General features: G+C 37.4%; 2 pseudogenes; both read right to left on the bottom strand.

Moving 5' to 3' along the window:
• Positions 1-948, bottom strand: LOC110256978 (annotated as a pseudogene).
• LOC110259468 lies at positions 12,483-13,570 on the bottom strand (annotated as a pseudogene).

The following is a 14,493-nucleotide window of genomic DNA, read 5'->3' as shown; positions in this document are numbered from 1 at the left end:
TCAGTGAAAAGAGACTTTTGTGTCTATTAATTTCTGGAAGGCATCCTTCACATCTTTATTCCTCAGGCTGTAGATCAGAGGGTTCAGCATGGGGTTGACCACTGTGTAAGTTACAGAGGCCACTTTGACAGTCTGTCGAGAGTTCTGGGAATTGGGCACACAGTACAGGGAAAGGATGGTCCCGTGGAAGATGGTGATAGCGGTCAGGTGGGAGGCGCAGGTGGAAAAGGCCTTGCGGTGACCACTGACAGAATGGATGTTTAGGACCGTAACAAAAATGAAGACATAGGAAGTGAGGATTATAAGCAGTGTACTCACCTCATTGAAGGTGGCAAAGCCGAAGAGTAGCAGGTGAGGAATGCATATGTTGGAGCTCGACACAGCAATGAGAGCCAAGTATTCACAGAAAAAGTGGTTGATTATGTGATGCCCAGAAAAGTTCAATTGGAGGGCATAGCAAAGGAGTACCAAGGGGCCAAACATACCCCAGAGATATGACGCAGCCACCAGCAGGGCACAGAGCCTCTGTGACATGACCACTGTATAAAGCAGGGGATTGCAGATGGCCACAAAGCGGTCATAGGCCATCACTGCCAGCAAGAAGGACACTGTCTGTCACCACAGCAGTTCAGGACAGGAAGTACTGCGACATGCAGCTAGAGTGGAAGATGATTTTATCAGCCATGACCAAGTTCTTCAGGAGCTTGGGAGTGACAATGAAAGAGTAACAAAAATCAACAAAAGAAAGGTGACTAAGGACAAAGTACATGGGGTGTGAAACTTGGGGTTAATTTTGATGATTACTATCATCCCAAGATTTCCTACCAGGGTGATAATGTACATGATCAGAAACACGAGGAAGAGGGGAATCTGAAGCTCTGGGAAATCTGTGAAACCCAAGAGGGCAAAGGTTGTCTCCACACTCAAGTTTCTTGAAGCCATTAGCATAATGCCTTTGAAAAGAAGGGGTGGGGGAAGAGAGTTGTTCCTGACAAAGAGAAGATATACACAAATGAGTGGAAAACATGTCATGACATTCTACAGTGGACTAAGGAAAATGAGGAGAAAGAATTATTCATCTTAAACCCTAGTTTCTTCCACACAGAGCATGCCTCATACACATAACGGCTAAGGATATACTAAACCAAGCTGAGTCTCTGAAATGCCTTTGCTCTCCCATTGCAATTGGTATTTCCATATGAAATACTTATCATATTATACTGTGTAAATCCACCCATTAGCTAGTAACATAACATGCACATAACTGTTAGAAAACATTTGCACATAAATGCATAAACTAGTGAAGGAGTCTAAGTAAAAACATAACATGCTGGCTGCAAAGAACAACATGTATTGCTAGTATATTCTGCCAGCATACACAAATCAATATGTTTCTCTTCTAAGGATAAAGTAAATTAGAAGAGAAATCTAAGAACAGAACATAGCAATCCCATTTTAGCACCTTTTGTTCGGTGATGGCTAATTCTCTCAAGGAATATTTCAGCTGCTGAGAAGGACAAGGAATCATTTTGAATTCTGAATGGAGTGTATACTTCATTAACATTTATAGACTATGAATTATCTTCCATTGTATATATATATCTCTTAAGGCCCACAAGACATATCAGGTAAGAATTCCTTCAGAATTAACTAGTTCCCAGAGTTCCAATTGGGGCACACTGGGTTAAGAATCTGACCACAGCTGGTTCAGGTCCCTGAAGAGGTATGGGTTCAATTTCTGGCCCAGTGCAGTGGGTTAAAGGATTTGTTTTGCCACAGCTGCAGCATGGGTGGCTGGTATGGCTTGGATTCAATCCCTGACCTGGAAATTTCCATATGCTGCAAGTGCAGCCATTAAAAACTAATAATTGTCCTCATTCTTGTGAAAATTTATATATCAAATTAAGGTGCATATAGAGCAATATGTATAAATACTTACATCCAGGAGGTTATCTTATTTGTGAAATAGCTTCCACTTGTCAGGAGGCCAACTCTGCATGGTTTGTTCACTTCTTTCTTTAATATTATTGGACTCAGGATTGGAGAGCATTTATAGTGAATTAACATAAAAAGAAAAGTTAAAAAAGATCCTAGTTACCATATAAAGAATGTAATCCTTTTACTGCTTCATAAACAGCCTGAAAACTTACCTGCTACAGAGAAGCAGGTCACCCCCACCCCGTTTCTCTGTAAAGTGGGTATTTCTGGAGCACCAAATTTCTTACATCGACCTTTGTAGCCCTTGGGGACTCAAACTCTGGAGGATCACTGGCAATTTATTCCCCACAAGCATCAAAACAGGTCATTAAAGCAAATGGCAGGTCTCTTTTACCATTTTAATGACTGGAATTTCTTTAAAATTACACAGAGTGACAGTCGCTTCCAGTTGACTACTAGGCTTTGTTTGCACATAACTGAAATGCCCTCTGGAATTAATAAAACTAACCTAAGGAAAGGCAACATTTTATATATATGTATAAATTGAGGTTCACAATTGGAAGCTGATTCACATCATTTTCTTTGCATTTTGATTTGTCTATTTCTTGAATACATAGTATAATACCTATTCTGTTCTGGATCTATTTCTCATTTACCAAAAAATGACAAGATTCAGATATACTTTCCTGAAGTTTGGATGAAAAAATATTTTTTTTTACACTCACTGTACCCATTGATGTGATTATTTTCCTAGAAAGTATTTGGTTGAGATGTGTTTTGTGTGTGAGTTATCATAAATAGAACACAAATCAATTAACAGTCAGCTACTCTGTGTGTAATGGGATTCCATAAGTAGGTGATTTCTGTCCAAATGAAATCAGAGAAAAATACTACACTGGGTTCCTCTCCCTCCTCATGGTTGAACTCATCATTGCTCTTTCATTTAGTTTGTATAAAATATCTAGTAAGCTAAACAAATGTCTCTTTCTATATAGCTCACAAAACTACCTTGTCAATTCTATAAAACTGTCTTCTTTTTTTTTTCTTTTTTATTTTTGCGAGGGGATAAATAAGTTTTTGAAACATGCTCCAGGCTGTTTTGAATAGTATTCAAATATGGATTTATTTTATATTTCAAGAAAAGTTTTGATCAACACTGTGAAGAGAAATATTTAGGCTTACCAGGGCCAGTGTTGTGAAACAGCATAATTACTTTCTTTGAGTATCACTGTAACCTCGATTCCATCATAGGAATAAGGAAACACTCTGGAGGCATCCTCACAATAACAATTTTCCTTTTTCCCCATGATTTTCCTAGACAGAGGTCAGTCTGATTCCTAATGTCCTGGACTGAATAGGAACATACTCCTCCCTTTAAGTAAGTTTTCTGATTTTCTTGTGATGTTCTTGTCCCAACTCTTTGGCTAAGAGATTAGTCAATTGGTCATATTTATTTAGTCTCTGATCATGCATCTTTTAGTTTTCATTATTTAGAAAGATTACTGTATTTGTTTCCTGTCACTACAATAATAAATTTACCAAAAATGCTGTGGTTTAAAATACCACATTAATTATCATCTTGAGGTCTTGCAGGCAAGTTGTCCAAAAAGAGTCTCATGGGCCTTAAGGAGTCTGCAAAGCTGGTTCCTTCTGGATGTTCCAGAGGACATCCATTCCTTGCTTCTTCTGCTGGCTGCTGGCATTCCTTGGCTTATGGCTGCAGCATCCAATCTTTGCTTCCATGGTTACATCTCTACCTCTTCCCTAACAAATTCCCCCTTTCTCCCTCTTATAGAGACACTCATATTTAGGATCCAGTCAGATAATCCAGGACAATATTTCTATCTCAAAAGCTGTAATCATATCTGTAAAGTCCCTTTTGGTTAAAAGGTAACATTCACAGATTCCAGAGTTTAAAGCCTGGGTATCTTTGGGGTCCTTCTTCAATCTATCACAGTAATCCTCTTCTTTTGCTCAGTGAAGACATTTTATGTATGTGTGTATGTATGTATGCATTTATATGTTTGTATATTCAGTATTTATTTATTTATCTTCTTTCATTAAGCTCCATGAAGTGCTAGGCAATGCTCCTAATTAAGAGGAAATACTTCCCCTCTCTCAGGACCTGGTGTTACAATCATTTAGTATTTCTATTCTTATTTATTTGATCTTTATGTCTTCTATATGTATCATCTGCCCCACTGAATAAAGAGAATAGATTAGCTCTTCACTCTTTTTCCAGCTTTATATAATTCTTTATCCATTCATTCTTTAACGGATATTTAAGTGGTTTCCATGTCTTGGCTATCGTGAATAATTCTGCACCAGGTATGGAGGAGCAGATATCTCTTCAGGATATAGTGACTTAGGCATTCCCATTGTGACTCAGTGGTAACGAACCTGACTAGGATCCATGAGGACACAGGTTCAATCCCTGGCCTCGCTCAGTGGGTTAAGGATCTGGAGTTGCTGTGACCTGTGGTATAGGTCACAGATATGGCTCGGATCCTACATTGGTGTGGCTGTGGGGTAGGCCAGAAGCTGCAGCTCTGCTTCAACACCTAGTGGGAACTTGCACATGCCACAGGTGTGCCCATCAAAAAAAAAAAAAAAAAAGATATAATTATTTTTAAAAAAATGTGTTCCTGCTGTGGTGCAGTGGGTTAAAGATCTCACATTTCTGTAGTTGCAGTATAGGTCACAGATGTGTCTTGGGTTCAATCCCTGGCCCAGGAACTTCCATATGTTGCAAGCACAGTGGAGAAAAAATAAAAAGATGTAATTTCATTTCCCTTGGATAGATACTCAGAAATGAGATTGTTGGATCATATGGTAGTTCTATTTTCATTTTAATTTACCTTTTCTTTTTAAGGAATTTCCATACTATTTTCCACAGTGGTTATACAAATTTACATTCTCATCCGTAGTGCACCAGGATTCTGTCTTTTCCTTACTAGCAACTAAGCCATTTTTGCATTTCTTCTATCTTTTTTGTGTTTTGGGTAATAAGCATTCTAACAGGTATGAGATGATAATCTCATTTTGGGTTTGATTTCCAGTTTCCTAATAGTGATGTTGAGTATGTTTTCGTGTATATATTGGTCATTTGTATGTTTTTTGGAAATAATACGTTACCTCTTTTAGGAAAAAGAAGAACATTGTAATTATGTTGTAAATCAAGGTGACTCCCTTGTTTTAGCTGAGACTTCGTAATATTTTTCAATGAGATAATTTCAGAATACTGAATAAGCTCAGTTAAAGAGCTTTTTTATATTTTAATTTTCTAGAGTTTCTTTTATTCTCTACCAATATACCTTTAAATATGAACCATTTACGATTTGCAACTTGCTAACCTTCTACATGTGAAATTTCTTGCCTTATGAAAGCATAAACAGTTTTGGGTTTACACCAGAGAAATCAGTCATAATGGGTGTAAACAAGCAAACTACATTTGAAGACAGGTTGTTTTACTGACTCCAAGCTCCCTGAGCATTGAAAGGTAATTGCTTCTTAGAAAAAGATATTTTGCTCCAGTTTAATGATCTCCCTTGGGGCAGAATGAAAGAACACTGAAACATTCTGTTGTGAATTTTTTTTCCCTATAAAGTACTTGAGAGGTTGACTTGAAACAAATTAACATGTACTTGTTTTTTAGAAACTACATTACAGATCAAAGACCTTTTCATAACCTCCAGATATTTCATACCCCTCTCCCTCCTCAGTGCTAACTTCATCTTTAATTTGGTGATTTTCATTTTAATGATACCATTTATTTTGTTCCTAAGTGAATATTCATAACCAATATACATGTGTGTGTGTGTGTGTGTGTGTGTGTGTGTGTGTGTAGTATTCATTGCACTTTTTTTTTTGGCCTTTCCCTCAGTATGCAGAAATTACCAGGCTAAGAATTGAACCTGTGCCACAGTGATGGCAATGCCAAATCCTTAACCACTAGGCAATCAGGGAACACTTTCATTGTAATTCTCAACTGTTTAAATGATTTTGAATAATATTTATACTAACTGGTATTTTTTTTCTAATATAATTTTAACTTGTACAGCTCAATGTAACTATTTTTAATATTTATTTTGCTATTTGCTTTTTTTTAATTATAAGCTATATACAATGGAATCTTTTTTTTTTTTTTTTTTTTTTTTTTTTTTTTTGGCTATGCCTGAGGCATATGGAAGTTACTAGGCCAGGGATCAAACCCATACTACAGCAGTGACCCAAGCTGCTTTAGGGACAATGTTGGATCCTTAACCTACTGCACCACAATGGAACTCCTTTAAGAACTTTTGTAGACCTCTTTTTGTGCATATGTGTTTGAGTTTCTCCAGAGCAGTGATTTGCCCCCTTTTTCTCATAACATGATACAGACAGAAAATAATATTTAGAGGATACACAAGGAAAAACTGAAGATGATTTGTTTTATTTTCCCAGTACTATCACTTTCTTTAATGACTTTCCCAAGTAATTTGTCATGGATATTGCAATATTGATATTTAGCACATATTGATTATAGATATTGATTTTTTTTTGTATTTTTGCCTTTTCTAAGGCCACTTCCTGTGGCATATGGAGGTTCCCAGGCTAGGGGTCGAATCGGAGCTGTAGTCACTGGCCTACACCAGAGACACAGCAATGCAGGATCTGAGCCATGTCTGCAACCTACACCATAGCTCACAGCAACACCAGATCCTTAACCCACTGAGCAAGGCCAGGGATTGAACCCGCAACCTTATGGTTCCTAGTCAGATTAGTTGACCACTGTGCCACAGTGGGAACTCCTAGATGTTGATCTTTAGTCTTTCAAATATGTTGCACATTTTTTCTCTCCTTCTGAGGCTTCTCTTTTTTAATATCCCCATGTTCTTCAATGACATATGCTTTAATTTTAATGTGGTAACATTTATTTCACTTTTTGAGTATTTGCCTACTCCGAAACTGCAAATAAATTTTCTTTATTGTCTTAAGAGAGGCCATCTTTTATAAAAATTTTTTGTTCATTTGTTTTGTTTTTAAGGCTGCACCTGATGTGTGTGGAAGTTCCTGGGCCATGGATTGAATTCAAGCCTCAACTACAACCATACCTACAGCACAGCTACAACCACACTGGATCCTTAACTTACTGTGCTGGTCCAGGGATTAAACCCACACCACCACAGAAACAATGGTGAATCCCTAACCCAATGCACCACAGTGGAAACTCCTATAAGAATTCTTTTTTTTTCTCTCTCTCTTTTTATGCACCCACAGCATATGAAAGTTCCTGGGCGAAAGGTTGAATTGGAGCTATAGCTGCAAATCACACCACAGCCATGTCAACACCAGATCTGAGCCACATCTGTAATCTATGCCATAACTTGTGGCAATGCCAAATTCTTAACCCACTGATTGAGGCCAGGGATCAAACCAGCATCTTTATAGGGATAATGTTGACTGCTTAACCTCCTGAGCCACAAAGGGAACTCCAAGATTTCTTAATAGAAATTATTTTTTACAGAGGGCTTTGCATAGATATTTTGCAGACTACTTACACATTTCAGACACTTTTTCTTGTGAATTGTGCATAATTATTTATGAACCTTAAATATTTTTGAGGTTCTATACTTCAAGAATTCTGGTGGTGATACATTATTATTTCAGTCTTTCCAATAAGCAAAATTATTGCTTGGCCAGTGCCCCAAAGAAATTTAGCCAGAAATATATGGAATGATCCAGAAGTGTTCTGGTACTTAATCAAAGCTATACACAACTTTCTCCCATTATGGCGAACCAGGGCCCATCTAATCCACAGATATTATTTATCAATTATACCTACAGCCTTAAAGGTTTGAATTCTTGAGTCTAAATAATTCAATGAACCAATGTTGCCTGAAATATTAACTATATTGCTGAATAAACTCTTCAATTTTTCTGAAATCTGTGTTAAAATCTGAAAAGGAAGGATCTTTAAATTAAACATGACCAGTTTTTTAAAACTATTCTCAGCCTAATTATAAGAGACACCATTGATGGTGGAAGCATAATTTTTATGGTTCTAACAACTGCAAGATTGGTAAGTGGCTATAGGATATCCAACTACAGCTAAGCACTTAAAATTAGACTAGAAATATCTTCCACAGTTCAATGATTAGCAGAAGCATTCACATAAATAATCACAGTCAATTTGAGTGTATTATTTGCATTTGTTTAGCTTTTTGAATCTCAAGTGACAACTGTATTCATTGCGGAGACAATACCTAAAGTCGTACCTAAGTGAACAAAACATAATACTGAATATTATCAGTTTCATCTGAAATGTATATTTCCTTTCTTCCTTTATTCATCCAGATAGTAGCCACTGAAGGTCAAATGTGTTTTCTAGGTACTTTCTAAGCAGTAGAGATATAAAGTACAATAATAATAATATAAGAAATTTCCACTCTTATTAGAGTTTATATTCTACTGAGAGAAACAAACAAGAGACAAAACATTGCATGCCCTAACCGTATCATCGATTATTATGAAAAAAATGTTAAGTCGGATCAAATGGACAAGATTTGACTCTCTCATTATAGTTTTTAGGAAGAATTTTATGGGAAGGTGACATTTGAATAGGCCCATAAATAATTTCACAGGAAATATTTATAAATATTAGATTGAGCACTAAAATATTTTGGAGCCTATTAACTTCCTCACAGGACCGTTCACACTTTAGTATCTCAAGGTATATATCAGTGAGATTAGCATAGGGATTAGCACAGTGTAAAAACACAGACCCTCCTGGAACAATTCCCAATGAGCATTTGGAGTTGAGCATGCTATGAAGAGAAAGGACGATGGTGGTGGATGACACAGGTAGGGAGGACTCTGTGTTGCTCCCAGGTAGAAAGTGCCTTTAGGAAAATGATCGAAAGGAAAGCTAGGAAATGACGACTGTGAACTTTCTTAATTCATTGAAATTGGCTAAAATAAACACATTATCTTGATAAAATGAACAGGATACAAAAGGGCAACAAAATATTCATGCAAAACATATTAACTATGATGGACTCAGAGCACGCAATACAATCAAGAGGCTGAGTGTAGGGAACAGTCTATACCCAACTGTGGTATCCAGCCAGGAGGATGGAACACAACTGGTATTGGACAACTGTGAGCTTTCAGAGGCTTACAAATGTTCAGGAAGCATTTAAGACCAGTGCTGCTAAAACTTAGACTTTTTTGTAAGGATTGTGTGTGGTTTAGGAGGAAAGAGAGAAGCAGAATTCATCATCTTTTGTACACTATATACATATACTTAACATGCTTCCGATTTCTATCCCTTTTCTGCTCTCACAGTTTGTTCTCAACATTAGACATGTTGCTTTTAAAATTTAGGCTACATCATATCACTCTTCTAAAATCCTACGTATTTCCCCATTTCCCTTAAAGTAAAAGCCAATGTTCTTAAAATATACAACAAAGCCCTGCTTGAATATGTTTCTTGCCTTTCTAACTTCTACAAAGATTTAAAAACTTTAAAGAAAATTTAAAAAGGGAGTGTACTAAGACCCAAGGTTATGAAGGCTTTATTTCTCTAATTTAAATATTTCACATTAAGGAACCATGCTGGTTATAAAGCTTGTGAAATTATCAAAATTTCATGATTAAAATTATTTTATTTCAGTCATAACTTAAATCAGTTTAATAACTAGTCAAACTGTTGCCTATGGAAGAAAGGGGAAAAGGGGAGTTGACATTAAGGGGCCTCTGATGACTCCATATACAATCCGACATGCATCTAAACCAGCTGAATTTTACCCCAAGTAAAAATGTCTGTTTAGATTCCTACTTTTCAGAGTCTGGTCCAATATCATGTAATACCAGAATCACTTACTTGGAAGTCTATTAGAAGTGCAGACTCTTTGGGTCCATCAAGGACCACAGCACCAATATCTGAGTTTTCATGCACACCTCAATGGTGTGCAAGAGGAATAAGGCTTTAAAACCAATGAGTATCTTGGTTTGATGGAAATTTTGGTAATTTGGCCAAATAAAAATAAATGAATAGATTCAGGCACTTTTTTTCTGCCTTTTTCTATGTTGTCTTTTATTACTTTCTTCCTCTTTTATTCACAAATCCAAGTCCAGAGAGAAGTCATGTTTTCTCTATATGCAAGCCAATGTGCCACAAAGTATGGAATAATGTGATTCTTTCTGAAGGCAAATGGATGACAATGATTACTTTGTCATAAGTGTTTTGGAAAAGGGAGTGTCTATACATTTTGCATCCCAATACCACACATACAAACACACACACACACACACACACACACACACACTACACACACACACAAACACACACACACACAAAGAAATATGTAGTCCCGGGGAGTTCCTGCTGTGGCTCAGCATATTAAGAACCTGACATAGTGTTTGTGAGGATTCGGGTTTGATCCCTGGCCTTGCTCAGTGGGTTAAGGATCTGGCATTGCTGTGAGCTGTGGTGTAGGTCACAGATTTGTCTCAGATTTGGCGTTGTTGTAGCTGTGGCATAAGCTGGCAGCGGCCGCTCTGATTTGACCCCTGGCCTGGGAACTTCCATAGGCCACAGGTGCAGCTGTTAGAAAAAAAAAAAAAGAGAGAGAGGGAGTGAGGAGTTCTCATCATGGCTCAGTGGTTAACAAACTCAACTAGTATACATAAGGATGCAGGTTTGATCCCTGGCCTCACTCAGTGGGTCAAGAATCCAGCATTGTCATGAGCTCTGCTCTAGGTTGAAGACATGGCTCGGATCCCACGTTGTCATGGCTGTAGTGTAGACCGGCAGCTGTATCTTTGATTAGATCTCTAGCTTGGGAACCTCTATATTCTGTAGGTGTGGCCCTAAAAAGACAAAAGACAAAAAAAGAAGAAAGAGAGATACAATCCTTCCTGATGGAATTAAAACTGAAAATTTTCATTTCACTGTCCAGAATGAAGACCAGCCTTTGAGAAGCATTATCTGTAAAATGGACAATAGGGTACTTTAGTAACTGGTCAGAATATTATGGTAGTCACATGGGAAACCTGCTTTATAACTAAGAAAAAATAAAAGTAAGATATCTGTTTACTTTATGTTTTATAGTTGTCTACCTACTCACAAGGTAGGGTGACATACCTTTATAGTATAAGGTGAAGTTAAGTGTTTTATTTGAGACCAACACATGTGCTCTGGAGATGTGGCTATTATTTAATCACAAAGGTGATGTGGAACCACAATATCACACATCTATACAGTACATATCATAAGGAAACTTCTGTGATACAGACTATGGTCAGTGAGAGATAAACACAGATGACATTTTGAATTATTTTCTAACTCAGTCACTTAGTGGGTTAAGACCAACAAATGAATAATCAATTTAGAGGACAGTTCAATTAAAATAAGTGTAACCCTGCCATATTTGTCTGGCACATGAATCTATGCCATGCAAGTAAAACATGTTGTTAACTAATGATTAACCTTTGAAAGCAAAACAATAATTAGAGAAATTTTTTGAACTGTACTATGATATCGTATTAGTAAATAAAATTTACAGTATAAAATTTACAGTATCAAGTTTGACACATCAGGCTGTGAAATATGTGGGATTAGTAACACATATTTAGTAATTGTGCATTTTTGTGCATTTTTGTTCCAGTCCCCCTGTTAATCTTTCCAGATATAAAATCCACACTTTTCCTTGAAAGTCAGGGTCATTTTGTTTAACGTCATTTCCTATATTACGGTAAAATCACAGGAGGCCTCAGGAAGAAAGGAGTAAAGAACTTGGCCTCATTTTAGAGATGGTCCCTCCAGGCTCTCATTGCTAATTGGCCCATATTCACACTCTGAGTCAGCTACAACTTTTCAGAATTCCTCTCTAATCCTGAGATTCCGATTACTTGCATGGAATGGAATAATATTTTTCAAAAAAAATGATTTACTGCACCAGTGTATGAGTCAAGATTTTATGGTGTTATTTATTGTTAAGTAAGACTCCTCGTGTTGCTGGAAGAAATGACTACAGACTTGGTGGTTTAAACAATGGAAATGTATTACCTCACAGTTCCCAAGATTGGAAGCCTGAACTCTAGCGGCAGGTAGGGCTCTCCCTTCCTTGCATTCTCAGATTCCAGCGGCCCCTGAAGCCCCCTGATGGGTATTGGAAAAGGGGAAATCTCTGCCTGCATCTTCATACCCCTTCATCCCTGTGTACCTCTGTATGTCCTTTTCTGTCTAAGGACACATGCATTGGATTTAGGGTTCACTTTCATCTTATCTTGATTCTTACCTTAATTACATCTGCCAAGATCCTGTTTCTAAATAAAGTCACATTCTGAGCTTCTGGGTGGATGTGGACATTTTGGGGGGACACCAATACACCCACAACATTTATGTTATTTCACATTTGGTTTACAGCTCTTTTACTATACATTGAACTGAATAGAAACCAAATGATCAACAAAGTGGTTTATGACTATATGATTAAAAACCTCATAAGCTGACTATGTAATTGGAATCACCGTCTCTACGAGAAGCATTGAACAGTGTTCTATGTAATGATCACATTTCTTTTGGAAATACAAAACATCAACAACATTGTATTAAGTGATTCATTAACTTCCTGGCACTCTCTTTCACTTCTGGCACTCTCTTTCACATCTTTGTTTCTGAGGCTGTAGATCAGAGGATTCAGCATGGGAATCAGCACTGCCTAAAATGCAGAACCCACTTTGACTATGAGCCATGAGTTTTCAGATTTGGGTACACAATAAAGGAATAGGACCATCCCATGGAAAAGGGTGATGGTGGTGAGATGGGAGGCACAAGTAGAGAAGGCTTTCTGGTGCCCACCAGCAGAAGGCATTTTTAGGATAGTGACAAAATGTGTATATAAGTAGTGAGGATAATTACAAGGCTGATCCCCTCATTAAATACGGTGATGACAAAACAAAGCACTTGGCTAATGGAGGGGTCAGAGCAGGAGACAGACACAATGACAGAGTGCTCACAGACATAATTATTTATGATGTTAGACCCACAGAAGGACAATGCCAGGAGGAAAAAGGTGAACATCAAGGGAGAGACTATTCCCCACGGGTAGGGTCTGGCCACTAATGATGCACAGAGCTTTGGAGACATGACCACTGTGTGGATAAGAGGCTTAAGAACTGCCACAAATTGGTCATAGGCCATCACCGCTAACATAAATGTTTCTGCCACTGCAAATAAGCACAATATGAAGAATTGCATGATGCATCCGATGAAGGAGATAGTTCTGACTTCTACAACAAAGTTCTTCAACAGTTTGGGTGTAACTGTGGGGGAATAACAGAGGTCAATAAGTGACAGGTGGCTGAGAAAATAGTACATGGGAGTTTGCAGACTGGGACTGACCCTGATTATGGTGATCCTGCCAAGATTCCCTGTCACGGTGACTGTGTAGATGGCGAGGAACACCAGAAACAAGGGAACCTGGAGGTCAGGATATTCTGAGAAGCCCAAGAGGGTGCATGTGGCCCCAGCACTCTGATCTCCTTCATCTAAATCCGTGATTGCTGTTGGAGAAAATCTGAAATAGTGACAACAAAAATGATACCAGTGATGATGACGATAGTGTATGTAGATCACATTCACCATGTGGCAGATATTGTGCCATGATTTTAAGATACATTATTATATTATTATTATTGGTTGTGTCTTCAGCATGTAGATGTTCCTACATGGGATCAAACCCATGACACAGCAGTGACAGCGATGGATCCTTAACCCACTGAGTCACCAGGGAACTCCAGGACACATTAATTTTGTTTGGTAAATAATGCAATAATCTTCAAAGTGGGAAAAAAGCATACATGAGTTAAGATACTTGTTTAATATTACACGGCTTGATAATAATGAGTTAAGGTTTGAAGCTGACCATGAGTGATAGAAAAAGAATTAGGTTCAAAGTTAGAAACTTCTACAATGTTGTAGAAATGTGTTTTCACAGTTTCATCACTCTGAAAGTCTGTGCTTTTTAATACTACTATAAGAATGAATGTAACTTTAGCAATAAAATCTTTTTAAAAAAAAAGAATCAGGAGAAGTAATATATTAAAGATAGTAATACTTCTAGAGTTGTGATGTTCAAACTGGAGCTCATTAGGAAAATCAGAATTTATAAGTCATGACAAGAATTTTAAAGTTTTGAAAAAACATATGTATTTTGAAGGAAATAGTGTCCTGTGTATCTTAATGCTTTCCATTGACTCCAGTTGGATACTAATATTATTGCCTTAGTGTTCTAAGCAATCTGGTAAAATAATGAAGTCATATTTACAACTTGTAATAACTTCACTCCTGTGTGTTCTTTCCTATTTGTTTCTCACTATTCTCACTTAGTGTTACTGATGCTTTCAACATCATCTTCCAAATTCTTTGACCATTATCTTTCAGCTTACTCTTCATATTTTTAATCTGATAAAATTACTAGGAACAAATACGACAGAGGTAGGGGGCTATTTTTTTTTCCAGGCTGGGCTGGGGCATGGAACAGGTGGGTGGAGTCTGCGGTTTCCCAG

Source organism: Sus scrofa, chromosome 1 (genome assembly GCF_000003025.6).
Source record: "Sus scrofa isolate TJ Tabasco breed Duroc chromosome 1, Sscrofa11.1, whole genome shotgun sequence".
NCBI lineage: Eukaryota > Metazoa > Chordata > Mammalia > Artiodactyla > Suidae > Sus > Sus scrofa.
The sequence above is the reverse complement of the archived record's forward strand: the minus strand, read 5'-3'. Positions and strand labels throughout refer to the sequence as shown.